The sequence below is a fragment of the Akebia trifoliata genome, chromosome 5, assembly GCF_017979445.1.
Source record: "Akebia trifoliata isolate Shusen 1 chromosome 5, ASM1797944v1, whole genome shotgun sequence".
In the NCBI taxonomy this organism is placed as follows: domain Eukaryota; kingdom Viridiplantae; phylum Streptophyta; class Magnoliopsida; order Ranunculales; family Lardizabalaceae; genus Akebia; species Akebia trifoliata.
Window position 1 is genome coordinate 11,313,029 of NC_141379.1, and position 12,867 is coordinate 11,325,895.

Below are 12,867 nucleotides of genomic sequence, written 5' to 3' on the forward strand. Positions count from 1 at the left end.
TCTTAAGAGTCTTAAATTTAAGAGAATGTCAGTTTTTCTATCTGTCATACATCAGAGTCCATATTTTTCAAGCGTAATCCATTCCTTCAGTCTCGTAGTCAAGTCTTAGTTAAAGCCAACCTTGAAACTAGGGGCATTTTTGAAGGTCATTTAATTTCAAAGTTTTTATTCTTAATCACATGATAAAAAGAAAATCATACAAAAGCTTAAAAGTCAGGCGAAGTCCAATGATAATTATGAATCCAGATGCATGATAAGCCAATAAAAGCCTGATCTTTCAAACTTTGAGCTCGATTTTGAATCATAGAATGAATAGGTTTTTTAAAGTGCCTATAAACTTAAGTTCGAGTTCGAGAAACAAGACTCCAACTTTTTGAATCATAGAATGAATAGACTTTTTGAAGTGCCTACAAACCTTAGTTCGAATCCGAGAAACGAGATTCCAACTTTTTGAATCATAGAATGAATAGGTTTTTTGAAGTGCCTACAAACCTAAGTTCGAGTCTGAGAAACGAGACTCCAACTTTTTGAATCATAGAATGAATAGGCTTTTTGAAGTACCTACAAACCTAAGTTCGAGTCCGAGAAATGTGACTCCAACTTTTTGAATCATAGAATGAATAGGCTTTTTGAATTGCCTATAAACCTATGTTCGAGTCTGAGAAACGAGACTCCAACTTTTTGAATCATAGAATGAGTAGGCTTTTTGAAGTACCTACAAACCTAAGTTCGAGTCCGAGAAACGAGACTCCAGCTTTTTAAATCATAGAATGAATAGACTTTTTGAAGTGCCTATAAACCTAAGTTCGAGTCCAAGAAACGAGACTCTAACTTTTTGAATCATAGAATGAGTGGGCTTTTTGAAGTACCTACAAACCTAAGTTCGAGTCCGAGAAACGAGACTCCAACTTTTTGATTCATAGAATGAATAGGCTTTTTGAAGTGCCTATAAACCTAAGTTCGAGTCCGAGAAACGAGACTCCAACTTTTTGAATCATAGAATGAGTGGGCTTTTTGAAGTGCCTACAAACCTAAGTTCGAGTCCGAGAAGCGAGACTCCAACTTTTTGAATTATAGAATGAATAGGCTTTTTGAAGTGCCTATAAACCTAAGTTCGAGTCTGAGAAACGAGACTCCAACTTTTTGAATCATAGAATGAGTGGACTTTTTGAAGTGCCTACAAACTTAAGTTCGAGTCCGAGAAACGAGACTCCAACTTTTTGAATCATAGGCTTGTTGAAGTGCCTACAAACCTTAGCTCGAGTCCGAGAAACGAGACTCCATGTTTTATAGGATTGTTTAAGTTCCTCTAAACCTTAGTTAGATTCCGAGAAACGAGACTCCAGTTTTGTTTGAATCATATTGAATTAACAGGATTGTTTAAGTTCTTTTGCCCGAGAAGCGTGGCTACAATAGGTTCGAGTTCTATAAATAAAACTTATACTTTTTCGAACTCTACAAAAGAATTTCAAATAGCATTTAACGAAGTTCCTGCAATGTTATGACTTCAATTACTTCATTTTTGACCTTGTCATGATTGCTTTCGTTGCATAAGCACATTTGAATTTTGAATCATTATTGTCAGTGAGAGAAGATCTCTAGGACCTGACACATTTTTACTCAGTAAGCATCACACCTGTGCACACACGTGCACTTTTTCATTAGTCAAGGAAAATTTTATAAAATTCAAGTATCTGACATTGTCAGTGAGAGCTCACGCTAGGGGACCCGACAACATTTTTGTTCAGGGAGAGTTTTACACTCAAGGATCTGAATGCCTAGACGAATTGCTAAATCAGGCTGCAAAATGAACTGTCGCTAACTTTGGTATTCGGATATCGCACTATCTACCAAAATAGATTTGCTATCTAGTTTGCTTCAACCCTCTGCCAAAATAGGGCATCTGTAGACACCCCATTTTTGCACTCGCCTAATTAATCAACTCGTCAACCTGATCGCAATGATTCCCAATGATGGATGTTTATTCCAATGCTTTATTTTGTTACCAGATATATTTCAGAAATCCGGATGAGGTATCTCGAAATGATAGAATTGTAGAAATCACGCTACGCTAGAAAAATATGACCCTTGAAACTTAGAAATCATCATTTTTTAGACAAAAAGAAGCTTCACGATAAAAATCACTAAAAAATGACCAAATTACCAAAATACCCCTAATCTTAAATTATCCCTAGAGCCTATGTTACGATTAGGAAAATCCTTTCGAACACATAAAACAACAAATCGAAACCAAATAAATCATTTTACCAAATTTAACATAATTCGATAAAATTACGAAAATGCCCCTCATAAAGTTCATGACCATTTCACACAAAAAATTTCATAAATGACACAAACTAATATTTTCATTGAATTCCTTATGAAAAATTGATTTTTAAACATCCTAAAACATTAAAAACCAACTTAAAACGTGAAAAGTCCTCTCCGGGGGTAAAACGGTAATTTCACAATTTTCATAATTAAAAATTTTGAAATTAATAAATAAAATATTAAATAATTAAATTGAAACATTAATGAAATTAATTTAAAATTTTGAACTAAAAAAATCGATCAATTGGGCTCTTATGAAAAATTGTTGAGGGTTCGTGAGATATTTCTTTAAGGACCCCTCCATTTGGGGGTCCAAAGAATTAAAGATATAATAGAGGGGGGTTCTCCAAAAATTTAAAGTCAATTGACCAAGATTAAAGTCAATTCAATCAAGTAAGACTAAAGTCAAAATAAAGTCAATTAAGCAAGGCTAAAGTCAAGATATTAAAAGTCAATCAATTAAGACTAAAGTCAAAATATTAAAAGTCAAAAACCCTAATAGAGTTCTAATTAAATAATAACTCTATTTAATAGAGTTCTAACTAAAATACTACTCTACCTAAAACAATTCTAATTAAAATACAATTCTACCTAAAACAATTCTAAGTAAAATACAACTCTAACTAAAAGTACTCTAATTAAACACTAACTTTATCTAAATCAACCCTTAAAAAAATCTATAAATAGGGGTGCTCACACCCTATTTTCGTATCAAATCATAAACCCTAGGAGAAGTAGGTTTAAAAGTCCCCCTAGCCTCCCATAAACCCCAGTTTTGGAGTCCCAACTCCTTACCTAACATCCCTTCTTCGATTTTAGCCTAAAAAATACCTAGAAGCCCTTCAAAAATACCCCAAAACCCATAAACAAATTCAAAGAATTCAGATCTAAGAAAGAGATACTTCAACTTGAAGATCAGAAATTAGATCCGGTGACAGAACGAAGCGAGGAATACTGTACAAGAAGTTGTTCTATCAGATCTGAGGGAAAAAAAATCATTGCGTTCGGAAAAGGTAAGTATTTTTTATATTTTTATTGGTTAGGTCTTTTTAGCAATGTAATTTATTTGAAAAATTAGTAGAGACTGGCTTTGGCCGGGCGGGATTGGTGCCTAACACCTTCCAACCCCCGTAATGTGGTCCTCGAATTCAGTTTTTTCTCTGTTCTAGATTAGTTTTTTATCCTTTTAGAGTCAGTATTCGATTCCTAGATCGTAATAATTAGGTGGCAATTCCCAAATCTCAAGGGTCAAAAGCGGATCCGGGCACCCCGCGGATCGAGGACGCTTTCATTTATCGGTTATTCTGTTTTTCTTTTTCTCTAACTTCTTTGGCGATATTTGTTCCTCTTCCACAAGCTTTGTTTTTTCCTTTTCTTTTCTTCTTTCTTCTTCTTCTATCTGTCTTTTTTGTTATTTTTCTGACACTTTGAAGCACCTCCCTGATCTGGTCATGTGCCCAATGTTTGTGACCATAGCCTCTTTCGACTTCTCAACCCCTGCTGATGTGACAATCATTGTCTCGTAACTCCACGGGAAGGTCTGATTTGAGCTGTATAGAAAAGGTTTAGGGGATATGGTGGTCATGAGTTGAGGTTCTGATTTTAGATGTAGGATAAGAGTTGGTGGATTAGACTTGATTGTTGGTATAGTGTTGTTAGAGATTTGTGGATTAGTATGGGATAGGACGAGAGGTGATAGGGAAGAAAAGCTTGAGGTTTGAGAGTTCGGTACCGTGTAGGGTATGATAAGAGGTGGTCGAAAAGTAGAGCCTGAAGTTGGCATGATGCACGGTATAATGAGAAGTGGTCAAGAAGAGGAACTTGAAGTTGGTAATGTGTAGGGTATGATGAGTGGTGGTCATGAAGGATTCGAAATTTGAGAGTTGGAGTGAATAGTGAGATTGACCATTCTGATTGGGAATTGAGATGGTTCCTGATTTGTTGCATCTTGAGGTACAGCATTAATGCTTAAAGACGCTGATTCCTTTCTCAAGTTGATTCTGATTTTAGAGTCGATAGGTGCTATCAACACTGATGGGTCAAAGCCTGGTTTTTCTTTTTCTATGGCATTGACTGTTGGTCCATTGCCTCCCCTATTGTGTGTAGGTAACGGGTTTTGATTGATATTCTACTGAGGCACTTGGGATGTTGGCTCACCCAAGATTATTATTTTCCTATCTATCAAGTTTTGAACTTGATGCTTAAGTTGCCAGCATTGGTCGGTGGCATGCCCTGGCACCCCCATGTGAAACTCGCAGAATTGATTGGGGTTGTACCCTAGTCCCTTTATCGCCTCAGGGTTTAGCTGCCTTTTGGTGAGATATTTTCCCCTAAGTAGTGCTGGAAGTAGTTCTGATAGAGTTATAGGTAGATGAGTGAAGACTCGTGGGATCCTGTTGGGTCTACGTTGCTCGGTTTGATGAGCCTGGACAAACTGTGGGTTCTGACCAAATACTTGATTTTGACCAAATTGAAAGGCTTGCGGAATAGGTGCTACTTGGGGTAGATCAACTCTGAACGGGACGTGAGGAGTTGGTAGCCTCTGATTAGTTGTGGGTGTAGGGATGAAAAAAGGTCGAACAGGTTGTACATTGTTAACTTGGGCTTCATCCTTCTTCTTGTTCACAACCACTGGTTTCCGTTGGGTGAACCCCTTGTTGGTGCCCCTAGATTGGACAAGTTGTAAATTAGACCTGATCGGATACCATCTTCCACCCGATCAGCCACTTGGATCAATGACGAGAAGCTTGTAGTTGTATGAACTACTAGATAGGTGTAAAATGAATGGCCCAAAGTTGAGATCAATATGGTATTCATCTCTTATTCTATCATTGGTGGCTTCACTTTGGAGGTCGATTCCCGTCACCTTTGGGCATATTCCTTCACGCTTTCTTTCTATTTTTGGGTCATTTTTATCGTATTATTCCTGTCCAATCCCATATCTGTATTGAATTTGTACTCTTATGAGAAAATCATAGTCAGATCCTGCCAGCTCTTGATTCGAGAGTAATCCAGTTGAGAAAACAATGAGAGGGCCACTCCTATTAAACTTCTCTAAAAGAGCTAAACCAGCAGCCTATCGTCATCTCCAAATTGGCATATGGATCCACAATAAAGCTTCAAGTATGACAGAGGACATCTGATGCCGTTATATTTCTCGAAATCAAGACACTTGAACTTTGGTGGTAATGGTGCATTCGGGTATAGGCAGAGGTCTCTGAACCTCATTTCGCTTACGGAATCCTTGGCTTTCATCTTTCTAATCTCTTCCTCGACTACCTCGAGCTTGTTGGCAAGTTTCTCTTCTGTGTTACTCCTTACTTCAGCCGTCCTGAATTCATATTTTTCCTCTTGAATAGCCTCATGTTGTGGTGGATTGTAATGAATGTGAATTGGGGGTCCTTGATTGGCAGGAGCGGTGGGTGGTAAGGTATTTTGTGCTTGCAGAGGTTGTTGTAGCGGTTGCTCTGGCATAGCCTGATTTGAGCCAGAAGCTTGATGTTGGACAGCTTGGATTTGCCATTAATAGATCTAGAATCTTGTTGTATTTTTCCAATGCCTTCACCACTATATCTAGTTTTGAGGTGAATCTATTATTACATATGTCACTGTCTGCTGAGGTTGCTCTGAAGTGCTTATGATTGGTTGTGAGCGTAAAAAATATGGAGGATTGTCAGATGGCAAGTACTTCTTTCTGGGTCGTTTGACCACCTGTGGACAAGAAGTTAGGCATTAATATATTATTTACACAATAAAGATGCATGATGATTTATTAGGTCAGATTGGATTACTTGGTGAAGTTGCATTAATAAAGTCTTGAATTTGGTTGGGATTGGATTTTTTTGTCAGCACGGAGCTAGGGTACGTCGGCAAGGAGCTAGATATTGATCAACACGGAACTGGGGTTTGTCGGCACAGAACCGGAGGTTTGTCAGCACGGAGCTATAGGTTTGTTGGCACAGAGCCGAAGTTTTATCGACACGGAGCCGAAGGTTTCTCAGCACAGAGCTGGAGGTTTATCGACATGGAGTCGAAGGTTCGTCAGCACGGAGCTGAAGGTTTATCGGCACGGAACCAGAAGTTTGTCAGCACGGAACTAAAGTTTTGTCGGCGTGGAGCTGGAGGTTTATCAGCACAGAGCTGGAGGTTTGTCAGCACAGAGCTAAAGGTTTATCAGTACAGAACCAGAGGTCTGTCAACACAAAGCTAGAGGTTTGTCGGCGTGGAGTTGATGATTTGTCAGCACGGAATTGGAAGTTTGTCAGCACGAAGCTGATGGCTTTTCGACACGGAGCCGGAGGTTCATCAGCATGGAGTTGGAGGTTTGTCAGCATTGAGTTGGAGGGTCATCAGCACGGAGTTGGAGGCTTGTTAGGACGGAGCTGGAGGGTTATTGGCGCATAGCTATGGTTTGTCAGTACGGAGCTGGTGGTTTATCAGCACGAAGCCGGAGGTTTGTTATTACGGAGTTAGGAAAAATATTTTGTAAAGACAGATTACTATAGAAAGATTGAGTCGGAAAATCATTTTGTTAGCCCCTCAATTCAATTATCTGAAATTAATATTGGCCAATCGAATCCCTAAGGAAAAGGTGGCGCACAATGACACTCTTAAATCACCTCATTTCCTTGAATAGACGTAGTCTATCCCCCTCATATCAACAGGGTAAGATCGTTCTTAGGCACTAAAATCGCCTCGACCCGTTTTTCACCAAATAATGGATAAGGGTCCGGTTGGTAAATTGGAGACTGTTAGGGAATAAGGAGTCGCCACCTAGTTTAGGTCTAGGAACCATAAATGACTCTGAAATGGATCAGATCGGTCTACGGATCAGAGAAATGGGTAAGGGGTCAGATTACGGGTTTCGGAAGGTGTTAGGCACCGAACCGGTCCGATCGAGATGATCGGTCTCTACTACGATCCAAACTATCCTACGATCAACAGATAGAGACTAATGTCAAGATTATGGTACAATCATCATCACTATCGTCATCAAATTATATTGCATGTGCTAAACAAATCTCAATGCCAATATCCCCCAAATATCACATAATTCTCGAATTTCGCACAAAATAAAAATATTTAAAAAAAGTCTTCATCCCAATTTATGCTTCAAAGTCCACGTGGTAATATTTCGATTACAAATCTGTATCCGCAAATAATTTTCCAATTAGTTAAAATAGAAGCTTGTGAAAATTTTCTAAATTGGAAAGTTATGAATTGGAATTTCTAAAGTGGTAGTCTATGAGATTTCTAATTCGGAAATACGAGATTATCCAAATAAGAAAATCACAAATATGATGAATTTCAAATTAGTAATTGGCAAATATGAATTTTCCAAAAATAGAAAATTATGATCATAAAATTCCCCTGATTTGAAAATTACAAAATCCCAAATTTAGAAAATTCCAAAAGTGAACCTTGCGAAAATGAGAATTATTAATATGAAAATTTTCAAATTACGAACATGTGGCGAACATTAATAAATTGATTGGTGAATTAATTCCCATATAAACAAGAATCAGTGAGTCGACTCACGCCCCTTTCATCAAAAAATCTGATTTTGAAATCCCTATGTACACCAAAAATCAATGAATTGGCTCACGTGTCAATTTTATAAAAACAAAATCAATTTCCATTTCCTATGCACACATGCAAATCAGTGAGTTAACTCAATGTCTATTTTGTTAATAAATCAATTTTGAAATTCCAATGTACATATAAATCAGTGGGTTAACTTACGAGGCAACTATATTAAAAAAAAACCAATTTGAAAATTTCTATGCACACGCAAATCAGTGGGTCAACTCAATGTCCATTTATCACATGAAATCTCAACGCCACACTCGATGCCTCCTCCAAAATAGTGAGTCGACTTGTGTCACAATTTTATTAAAAAATTGATTTTAAATATCTTATGTGCACAAAAAAAAAACAGCGAGTCAATTATATTCAGATTAACGAATCAGTCCAATAGTGTCAAACCAATGAGTCAACTCGATAATATCAAAACCAATGAGCCAGTTCACTTACTTGATATGTGAGAATTAATTCAATCAATCCATCAACACCAAAATCAGCAAATTAATGCACCAATCTCCTTTCCAAATTGATTTGAGTTTTAATTTGCAATTCCATTCATTCAAACCATAAATATGTGATTCACCATATCATAGATCAAATTATGTTAAAAAGGAGATTGGTAAATCATCAAATCAATATCATAATCCAATGGACACAATCATTTAAACATATCGCAAACCCGTTAAATAACACACACAAAAAAAATTAGCAAATGAACCTCACCTTTCCTACAGTAAATTAGGCACCTTTATTGAGATAAAAAAAGAATGTGAAAGCGGTCTCCTAACTATAGTGGCTGTTATGAGCTTTTTTGATCACTTGTTATAGCTCGAGATTATCAAGGAGAATGTGGTGATTCAATCATGCTAGAATGCAGCGTTTTATTGGCTGTCGTTTAAACAAGAAGAGAGTCTGATGGAGGGCAGAGAGATGGAGTTGGGGATGGTGCAGGTGAGGGTGTTGCTGATAAGAAGTTGGGAAAGAAAATGAGGCTGAAGTGATGTGGGAAAGAGGCTGAAATCTAGAGTGAAGAGAGGTAACTATAGGGGCTGCACTGAGTGATGGGAAAGAAGAGAAGAGTTGCTGCTCGAAAAGGGGACAAGGGGGCTGTAGGTGAGAGACAAAAATCGAGATGGTAATATGGACGATGGCAACAGTAATGGTGGCACGTTGGATGTGCTGTCGTGAGAAGGTTAGGGTTTGTTTTTTAGGGTGGAAAAGAAGGGATGGAGATGATGGTAACGTGGCTGTAAAAACGTGATGGAAAGGGTGATATTTTGGAATTGTAAAAATGTGATAAATGGGCTGTTAATGGAGGCTGTATTGCAAACATATGGAGAGGTGTTTGGAGATGAAGAGGGGTTAAGAAGAAGAGGAGAATGTGAAGGTAGGGGGGCTGGTTTTAATGGTGTCGATGGAGGTGTTGCTGTTGAAAGTGTGGGGACTGTTAATGGAGGCTGCTAGAGTTGCTATGGGGCTGTCAATGGATGCTACTAGGGGATGTGAGGCAGAGAAGAGGGAGATGGGGGGTGTTGCAGATGATCGGTCTCTACTACTATCCAAATTGTCCACTTGTAAGGATTTGGTTACGTGGGATCCTTTCAGAATTATTTGCTTACTTGTTGGCCGAACGTGAGAAATAAATAAAATAGCTGCTGCGCGAAGAGAGAGGTATTGAAATAGATGGGAAGAGAAGATGAGGAAGGGGACGATGGGGTTGTTGTGGGTTGCAATAATGGTTGTAATGGAGTGGGGGCTTGGGTATTGTACTGAAGGCTGCAGGTGGAGGCCGTTTGGGGTTGAAGAAGGGCTAAAATGAAGAATAGAATGTGATGGTAGGGGCTAGTTTTAATGGTGAATGGGCAAAGGAGATAAAAGGAAGGTTGTATTCAGTTGGGTGATGAAGACAACATCAATGGCAGTCAAGGTGGCTGTCAAAGTGGAGAAGATGATGGCACGATGGATGCTGTAATGAAGTTTTTGGAGAAGAAGATGGCTGTACATGAACAAGGCTGCTGCGATTCTAATGGAGAGGTGAGTGAATGTGAAGGCTGGTTGTATGGAAGTATGAAGGAGATGTGGGGGTGCTGTAAAGTGTTGGAAAGAGCGTAAAGGGTGTTGAGTTGATGAAGAAACAAGAAGAAGATGGTGGGGGCAGAGTTGCAGCAAGGGCTACAATGGAGTGGGTGGCTTAGGCGTTGCAGCAAGGGGTGCAATAGAATGGGGTTGAGGGACGTTACTGGTATGGGATAGAGGAGATGAAGTGCAGAGGAAGTGAGGGTAGCTATGAATCGATTAATGAAGAAGAAGATGGATGTTTGGGGGAGAAAATACTCTCATTTTGCTATCCCTTTTATGTAAAAAGAAAGACCTCTCCTCTTAGTTGTTTAAGAAATATCAGCCTTCTTCTCCTTCAAGAGAGAAAGCTCTCTTCTCCAAAAAAAAATGTTAGACCTCTCCCCTTTTTGATGGTTAAATAAATTGTCAACCTCTTTTTTCTCAAAAGAAAGCCTCCCCCTCTCTCTCAAGAGGACGTATGGCTCTTTTTATAGACAATAGTTTCTAAATTTTTATTCCTCTATTCTTTCTCTTTCTTTTCTTTTTGATGTTTTCCTTTAATTGTTTTTTTTTTATTTGTTTCTTCTTTCACCGAACCAAAGAGAGAATGTCTCTCTTTTAAAGTTTAGAAAGAATGGGACTATGATCCCACGCTTCGCAACCTGTGGTTCGTTGGTGATGAAGTTTTTATTTTTAATCTTGATTTTGATTTTGGTTACGTTAAAATTTCAAATTACTTAATTAATTTTTAATTTTTATTTGATTAAGTTAAAATTTTAATTTGATGGGTTAATTATATTTCCCTTTTTGATCTTGATTGGTTGATTGTGTTTTGATCTGAATATTGAGTGGTTGATTTTAATGTTAATGGGTTGATGGATTTTAATTTTAATGTTACTCGATTGATTTAATTTTAATCTGGATATTAATTAGTCACTTTTAAATTTGGTTGGTTGATTAAATTAAGACTTCCATTCGATTGATTGATTATGTTGTAAATTTAATTTGATTGTTCAATTAGGTTTTAATTTCAATGTTAATTGCACTACAACATTTTTGGTCTACAACGGCGGATTTTTTCCGCCGCTATATTGTAATATTTCCGTCGGTACAAGATATTGCGGCGATGAGCAGCGGAAACAAGATCCGACGCTGTTGCCTCGGTCGCTAAGTGTAGCAGCGGAAACAAGTATCCGCTGTTAAATGTACTATCTTTAGCGGCGGATATACATATCCGCTGCCATAGATCAATTTTTCAAATTAATAGAATATTCAACATATAGCGGCGGTTCCTCATATCCGCTGCAATAAGTAAATTTTTAATTAATAAAAATATATAGCATATAGCGGCGGATTTTAAGTTCCGCTGCAATAGGTAAATTTTTAATTAAAAAAATATACAGCATATAGCGGCGGATTTTAGGATCCGCTGCAATAGGTCATTTTTAAATTAAAAAAAAAATTATTTTTTGTCCTGAATTTAAACAAAGATCTGTATTTTTTTTTTTTTTTTCCTTTAGCAATAGACCTAGTAAGTAATATAATCTACAATAAAAACACCCAATTAGACCACCAAACTTCACCTAATAATTCTGCTACTTGCAAAGAAAACATGGCAGTTAAGACTACAATCAAAGACTAATCTTCCCATTCCATTCTGATCAAACACCCCAATAAGTTCAAAAGAAGTAACTGAAAGCAAAAGATTAAAAAAATATGAAATCTAACTTACCTTCCCATTCCATTCTGACCAAACACCCCAATGAGGAAACATGCCAATTTGGTGAAGGCCACCTATGTACACCAACCAAGATTTACACTACAAGTGAAGAGGAAAAACCTTATTACAACTCCTAGTTGAACCACCCAGAAGTTTGCTCTGAATATCTCTAGAACGTTGTTGTTGACAAGCTTGAATAGATTTCTCCTGCTGTTGCAAGTACTCCGAGGTGCATGTTGTGACTAGATATGACTGAAGATGGAACATTACTCTGCTGTCTCATAGCACGTTGTACCCCAACACGAAGTTCTCCATTTTCACCTTTGAAAGCCATAAATTGCAGAGATGAATGAGAATTTGAACCCAAGTAAACTGAAGACTAGAGAAAAAAAAATCAACCTGAGAAAAATAAATGCATCCCCTGCAACAAGCCTTTTAGAGCTAACGAAAACACTCCAACCACTTTGAAGCAGATGCCTCCGTGGTTGACCTGGAATCTCAAAACAATTAAAAATAAATGAAAAAGGAAAAGAAGAAACTCGAGTAGATAAGAACTCGTTTTCTTTGTAATATATCTAGACTAACTAATGAAGATTATGACAGAGGCAACTAAGGCATTGTCACAAAACAAATTCATATGTATGAAGTCCATGGATCCACTGGTCAACATACATACCATTCAAGTTAACTTTTGGCACAAAAAGTTTAGAAGGCAGCAACCATCAATTAGTGGGCCCATCACCTCCCTATTTGTACTATATGAAATAGTAGAACCGAGTAGTATGTTCCATCCACCCATTCCAAGTAGAGTCCTTTAATCAGATTTAGTTGACAAGAAATCTTGAAGATACCTGTAGACGGACGGGGATGAATTTGAATGTAACAAAATCACACATGGGCCAGTACAAAAGACCATTCTTAAATGTGGGAAGCAAGTCCCACATTAGAGCAAGAAGACATGGTAGTATTGAAGACATTAGAGCAAGAAAACATGGTAAAGAGAGATTTCCCATACCAAGTACTAGCACACATAGATCTTCATGCAAATTAAAAACTGCTACAACACAAACTCGGAAATAGGCCTCCGAAACAACAGAACCTAGAATCATTTTGAAAAGTGAAGACTTTGCTAGAATTTTCTCAAGGTAACATTGAAGCTTGGAGTAGCATTTAGC

The 12,867-nt window shown here is 37.7% G+C and overlaps 1 long non-coding RNA gene across 1 annotated transcript; it reads right to left on the reverse strand.

Annotated features, from left to right (window-relative positions):
- Window positions 1-11,716: 11,716 nt before the first annotated feature.
- On the reverse strand, window positions 11,717-12,510 carry LOC147401473 (uncharacterized). Its single transcript, XR_015178210.1, has 3 exons — window positions 12,369-12,510; window positions 12,092-12,182; window positions 11,717-12,013 (listed from the first exon to the last, which is right to left on the reverse strand). It is a non-coding gene; the product is annotated as an uncharacterized LOC147401473 (long non-coding RNA).
- Window positions 12,511-12,867: the final 357 nt, after the last annotated feature.